Source organism: Nematolebias whitei, chromosome 9 (assembly GCF_014905685.2).
Source record: "Nematolebias whitei isolate Nwh7 chromosome 9, NemWhi1, whole genome shotgun sequence".
Classification (NCBI taxonomy): Eukaryota; Metazoa; Chordata; class Actinopteri; order Cyprinodontiformes; family Rivulidae; genus Nematolebias; species Nematolebias whitei.
The window spans coordinates 50,337,512-50,344,689 of record NC_056506.1 but is presented as its reverse complement, the minus strand read 5'-3'; positions in this window follow the sequence as shown (position 1 = coordinate 50,344,689).

Genomic DNA, 7,178 nt, shown 5'->3' with positions numbered 1-7,178 from the left:
GGACACATGAAGGACATATAAAGGTCACACGATGGACACATGATGGACACATAAAGGATGCACGATGGACACATTAAGGAAATATAAAGGTCACACGATGGATACATGATGGACACATGAAGGATGCACGATGGACACAATAAGAACACGAAGGACACATGAAGGACATATAAAGGACGCACGATGGACACATGGACACATGAAGGACACACGATAAACACACAAAGGACACATGCAGGACATATGACGGACACACGATGGGCACGAAACATTTATTTGTTGTAAAACAGAAACTTGAGAGTATTTAATGGAGTGTTATGATCCATCGGACATGAAGAACCAGAACCTCCATCTGATCCCAGACTGAGTCCACTCACCAAACCTGAGGACCAGTGGTGGTGCGTTCAAAGACAGTTGGGTTTTTCTATGTTCAGGAGTCCATACCATAGAGTTGCAGTTCTCCAACCATGTCGTTACCTTTTTTTATCTGTGTCTCTAACGATCAATGTGTGTGTGTGTGTGTGTGGGGGGGGGGGTCGTGTCAATAGCAGCTGCTGTGGTGAGCTCGCTCTGAGCTCTGGCCCGGTCCAATCGATTGTCACCTGGAGGAGGCTTCAGAGCTGGAAGGAGTGAAATTACACCCCCTTCATGACCCCCACCCCCCATCCCACATGAAAAGCAGGCATGGACCCGCCCGATGAGGCTGCATCAATAACCTTCCTGTTGTGTTGAAGCGTTAAAGCTGCAGGAGGTCCGGTTCATGAACAGAACCACAGTGTGATCGGGCCTGAGTGATGATCAACTGGAACAAGTACCGTACGGTAAAACTGAGGGACAGCAGGGGCTGATGGGAAATACTCTGAGACCTGTCTGTGTACTCTGACAATACTGTCTGTTAGCAAAATATCTCATGACCCACTGAACAGATTTAATGAAAGTCTCATTGAATAATCTCAGGATGGACATCTACAGCTGATGAGCCCAATTAAACATGGCTGACACAGCCAGTTCATTCAACCTTTATTTAGACAGGTAAATCCCATCGAGCCTCGTGTTAGAGTTCATGTTAGAAAACAGAAATGACTAAAAGCCGACCAGTTTTAGACTCGAGCTGAAGCGTGGGGTGGCAGTAGCTGAGAATCCTCCACAACGTACACTCATGTGTCATCAGCATAACGTTAGTGCAGGTTTGATTAAAACGACTTCTCCATCATTTCTCAACAAACAGCTGAGCCCAAAGCTCCAGTTTGATTTAAAGTCCTGATGTCGTAGTTTATGTAGTTTGTTGGTTTAACGTCGTTATGCTGCAACTTTAAGTTCAAACAGGAAGTTTAGAGACAGTGGATTCAGCGCCATTAGAGAACACAGTTTAATTAGTTCCTCGTTTAATCATCGAAGGCAGGATGAGTTTAAAGGTTCAATCCAAACGAGTCTTCCTCACCGAGTCTTCCTCACCGAGTCTTCCTCACCGAGTCTTCCTCACCGAGTCTTCCTCACCGAGTCTTCCTCACCGAGTCGTTTCTTCTGACGGGATGTTTGTATCAAAGATGGTTTTGTGGAAATGAGTTTTTTTTTTTAGAGGATTCTTTCTTTCAGTTAGCACGGCGGCGCTGCAACAGATGACTCACTCCTCCTCCTTCTCCTCCTCCTCCTTCTCCTTCTCCTCCTCCTCCTCCTCCTTCTCCTCTGATGTGGCTGAAGGAGGAAGGAGGCGAGTGAATCCAGACCGGAGCTCAGTTAAAATCCTGAGATGTGCTGTGAGGCTCGCATGCAGGGAAACCGTGCACGTACATGTAGATCTGACTGTGAGGACTTAGAAATATCTTTATTTTTCATTTATTTATTTACTTACAACGTCACAACATAATCTAGGTCTTTACGCAGAGTTTATCTTCAAAACGTTCAGACGTGGACGTCGCTGGCTCCTTCTGTAAAATGGAACGATCTGAAAAACATTTTATTCTGAAGGGAACAAAGAAAATGTTTGAGGGCAGCAACAAGCTAAAGGTAAGAATCAGCTGAAGGAGCATTTTACAACCAACCACTGTCAGCAGGTCAGAAAGTGGGCGGGGCATAAGCCGAGGCTTTCAGGGAGGCTGGAGCAAAGATGGGCACAGGTTCTGCACTCTAAAACTGGTGGAACCATTTCAAAATAAAGTTCCTGAATAAAGACTTTGATGTCCGTCATCTCCAGTTCATAATCTGATCCAGTTCATAATCTGATCCACAGATTAGAAGAATCTGAAAAGATCTCTGGATGAGGCCCTCAGGGGCCCATGCATTAAAACCAGGTCTGGTTCTGGGTCTATCCACACCGTTCATCCACAGACGCTACTTAAAGCTCTATCAGACAAACAAGAAGCCAGATGTGAACACGAACCAGAACCGCTGCTGGCTGACGTGAAGTCCAGAACTGTTCTGTGGTCAGACGGGTCCAAATCTGAAGTTCTGTTTGGAAACCAGAAACGCCACGTCCTCTGGACTGAAGAGGAGAGGAACCATCCAGATCAGCTCACAGGGCAAAACAGTGCCTCTATGATGGTATGGGGGTGCATTAGTGACATGACTGACATGAGCAGCTGACACATCTGGAAAGATTCCATCAGTCCAGAATAGTATCTTCAGGTTTAAGAACAACATCTGGTCCCATCCAGCAGAGACGATCCAGGACTGAAGAACAGCTGGGATCCTCCATCAGAGCAGATGGTCTCCTTCAGACCTTCAGACCTCAAGACCTTCAGACCTCAAGACCTTCAGAAAGTCTGTGAGAAATGAAAAAAGCTGTTAAAGGTGGAGAAGTGAGGTTTCATGCTCAGATTTGTCAGGTCTGCTGATAAAAAGACTGATGAGGTTAAAACCTGCAGCACGGTGGCTCAGTTGGTAGAGCTGCCACCTCTGAGTGAGAAGGTTGCCAGATCAAATCCTGGCCAGGGGTCTTTCTGGGTGGAGTTTACATGTTCTCTCCGTGCTGCGTGGGTTTTCTCCAGGTGCTCCAGTTTCCTCCCACAGACCAAAAACATGCATGTTAGACTGATGGTGACTCTAAACTGTCTCTAGGTGAGAGAGAGCATGGTTGTTTGTCTTTATGTGTCCCTGTGATGGACTGGAGACCTGTCCAGGTGTCCCCCCCCCCACCCACCTTCAAACACACACACAGTGACTGCTGGACATGGACACCCGGACCCAGAAAAGAATGAGCGGGGATGGATGGACCAGTGGAAACTGTATTCTTTCATGTTTAGAAGACGTTGTCTTTGCGGCGTTTTGCTCCGTCCCAGATATTTCCTCCTGACAGTCGTCCTCCATCTTTGTTTCTTCTTTGGTGTTTAGCAGCAGATTCAGGATGAATAATAAATGTTCTGGACTCACACAGCTCCTTTTTATCTGATCGACACTCAAAGCTCTTTACAACAATCTGTGCCTCATTCACCCATTCATACATTCACTCATTCACACATCACTCTACTAGATCTATAATCTGAGCTTGATCACATTCAGACACTGATGGGACACATCAGAGGCAATGAAGGGTTCAGTGCCTTGCCCAGGGACACTTCAGCATGTGACTGCTGGTGGAATCAAACCTCCAACTCTCCCTGGAGGACGCCTGCTCTAACCACTCAGCCACAGCCGCCCCTGAACTTCACTTTGTTTGATTTATGTATTTGCAACGAGGAGCTTTGGTCAAACGCAGAACTTGGACCGACGAGTTCCTTCAGTCGTCCTGAAACTGAACCGGACCCTGAAGCGTGACTTCCTCTGCCTCCACGAGGACTTCAGACTAATTAAATGGCTCGTTAAGACTCTATTCCTGCTCTTGGGGGGTGGTGTGGCGATTACCTCCACCCCACCCCTCCAGCCCCACAGGATGGTTTGGATTAGCCTTCCTCGCCGGGGGGGTCACCTCTCTCCTGTTGCAGGGCTGGAGCCACAGATGGTGGAGGAAATTAAAGGCTGCACCCTACGATCCGGATCAGAACTATGAACCAGGATCTGGATCTGAGCCCCCTCCCTCGCCAGGTGAAGGTTTCTGATCATCGGGGAAGATTCTGCTTCTTTCGCTCGGTGACTCTGTTTCAGTAAAACTTTAACCGCCAGGACTCGTTGTGTCCTGACCTTCTCTGAGCGATAAATCAAATCTGTTTCCTGTTTCCTGTTATCCTGACGAGACATCTTGACGGTGAAGACCTCGGAGACAACAGACTACCAAAGTCCACCGATCCAGAACAAACGCTGTAAGCCAATTAGAGATAACTCGGGGAACTTAATCAAATCTGCATCGCTGGTTTCCAATCCTTCTCTTCCCATTTAGCCTGTAAAGCCCAGCTAACACCCCTCCTGCCCCATTTACACTCCCCTGCATGGACCAGACGGCCATCGGTACCGACTTCGGCTGGTTCTTGTCTCCGTACGTCGGCTTTACTCCAACGAGGCTCCTACTGTTAACGCACAGCCATCCGTCCTGTCATCTGCTGTCTTTCATTACTTCACAAACAGATTGTCAGGACGTCCATATATGGAGTTAACAGTTTACACTGGTGAGGACACACATACCAACTGTTCTACAACTGGGGCAGCTGTGGCTGACTGGTTAGAGCGGTCGTCCTCCAACGGGAGAGTTGGGGGTTCGATTCCACCAGCAGTCACATGTTGACGTGTCCCTGGGCAAGACACTGAACCCCTCATTGCCTCTGTGTGTCCCATCAGTGTCTGGATGTGTGTGTTGGAGGGAGATGACCACAGAGAGTTTTGATGAGATCAAAAGGAGCTGTGTATCGACCATTTAACCAACACAGAAGTAACAAACGAACTGGCTGTTGATTTGTTCCAATAATTTCAGAAATGTGAGGCCTTTTTTATTGAGTCCATGTATGTTTTTACCTGTTCCTGTATATTCATTCATCTACATTGTTAGCAAAATATCTCATGACTCACTGAATGTAAATATTGCTTGTTCATCCTGTTGCAGAGAACTCCATTCAAGATGGCCGCTGCAGCTACAAGACTGCACCAAGTGCACAAATGTCTCCACGTCAGTGGATTGTTCAGGTTTTCAGCCGACGTTTGTTAAATGAGCTCAAAGAGCCGACGGTCTGTGTCTAAAGCTCAGGTACGAACGGCGGCGGGTGACATGCATTCACTGAAGGAAAGTTCCACGAGGACTCGTCGCAGCTCAGGCTCTGAACTTTTACTGCGTCCAATTATTAGAAGCGAACATGAATAAGATCTGATCTTCATTCCTCAGTGCTCTTCTTGCTGTGAAACATCTGACGTGTCCTCTCTAAAGACACAAAGCTCATTTGGTGACACAGACGTGATCTGAGCATGCGAAGCGCCCGATCAGCAGCAGGTAATCTGTTTGTGGTGGGATTGTTGCAGCATATGGCGGGAGGAATAATCTGACGAGCAGAGAATCGGTTTAAAGCCCAAACAGCCGAAGCTGAAGCAGCTCAGAGAGAAACGAACACCTGAAGATCTGAACGTTTCACCAACACGTTGGTTTGTTGAAGCTCAGACTTTTATCTAACGTCAGAAAGAAGCGACAAAACATGGTTTCCTGTGAAGTAACGATGATTTGTCAGAACTCTGGGCCGTCGTCAGAAACAGCTCAGTCTAAATCAGACGCTGCACTTTTGTCTTCTTCTTTCAGCTTTTCCATCTTCAGGGTCTCCACAGTGTGTCCTCTGTCCTCACTCTATCCTCACTCCATCCACCTCCATGTCCTCTCTAACTGCATCCATGTGTCTCCTCTTTGTCTTTTTCCTGCAGCTGCATTTCTAACATCTTTCTACCAATATACCCACTGTCCCTCCTCTGGACATGTCCAAACCACTGTCCCTCCTCTGGACATGTCCAAACCACTGTCCCTCCTCTGGACATGTCCAAACCATCTCAGTGTGTCCTCTCTAACTTTATCTCCCAGTTGTTCAACCTGTGCTGATGATCTAATTCCTGATCTTCTCTATCTTTGTCTCTCCTAAGGAGAACCTCAACATCTTCATTTCTGACACTTCCAGTTCTGTCTCCTGTCTTTTTGTCCATGTCTCTGTCTCCAGACCAGACAACATAGATGGTCTCACCACTGTCTTGTAAACTTTTCCTTTGGCCTTTGCTGACACTCTTTTGTCACAAATCACTGCTGAAACTTTTCTCCATCACTCCATCCTGCCTGGACTGTCTTCACCACACTCCCCATGTTCCTGGACAGTGGACCCAAGAGACACTTGTCTCTTTACCCTGAATGATATTTGGAGGGCCACTCTCCTGCATGTTTTAGGTGTTCCTCTGCTCCACCTCACCTGATTTGAATCAGGCATGATGGTTCAACTGTTGGAGCAGGAAACAAACCTGCAGGACCGTGGCCCTCGAGGACCAGGGTTGGACCCCCCTGGTTTAAACAAAGCAGCTCCAACTCCATTATTTCTCAGCATGAGATGATCTGAAGTCCAAAGCTCATTGTGAATGGTGGCGGGTGACATGCATTCCTTTAGGAAGTGTGGCACGGTGTGCCATCATATTCAATGAAGCCTCCAGAGCTTTCATTCTGCTTTTTTGTGACGGTTTACTCGTTTTCCTGTGGTCAGTTTCAGTTCACTCAGGTTTCCTCTCGGTGTCACTGGTCCTCGTTTCCCTCAGCTGCATCTCATCTGCTCATCAACTCACCTGCTACTCATTCTTCACACGAACACCAACTTCATGTTTCACCACTTGCTTCTACCAGATCCCTGTAACCAAAGTCAAAGTCTCCTGAGACCATCCATCCATCCATCTATTCATCCATCTATTCATCCATCTATTCATCCATCCATCCATCCATCCATCCATCCTTCACAGCTTTCATTACTTCAGTGTCTAAAAGTTTGATTATTGCAGCAGAAAACTGAGGATTAAAGAGCAGGAAAGCCTGTTGTCGGCATGTTGACAGCCTGTTGACAGCCTGTTGTTAGCCTGTTGACAGCCTGTAGTCAGCCTATTGATAGCCTGTATTCAGCTTGTTGACAGCCTGTTGTCAGCCTGTAATTAGCCTGTTGACAGCCTGTTGACAGCCTGTAGTCAGCCTGTTAACAGCCTGTTGACAGCCTGTTGACAGCCTGTAATGAGCCTGTTGTCAGCCTGTATTCAGCTTGTTGACAGCCTGTTGTCAGCATGTATTCAGCCTGTTGTCAGCCTGTATTCAG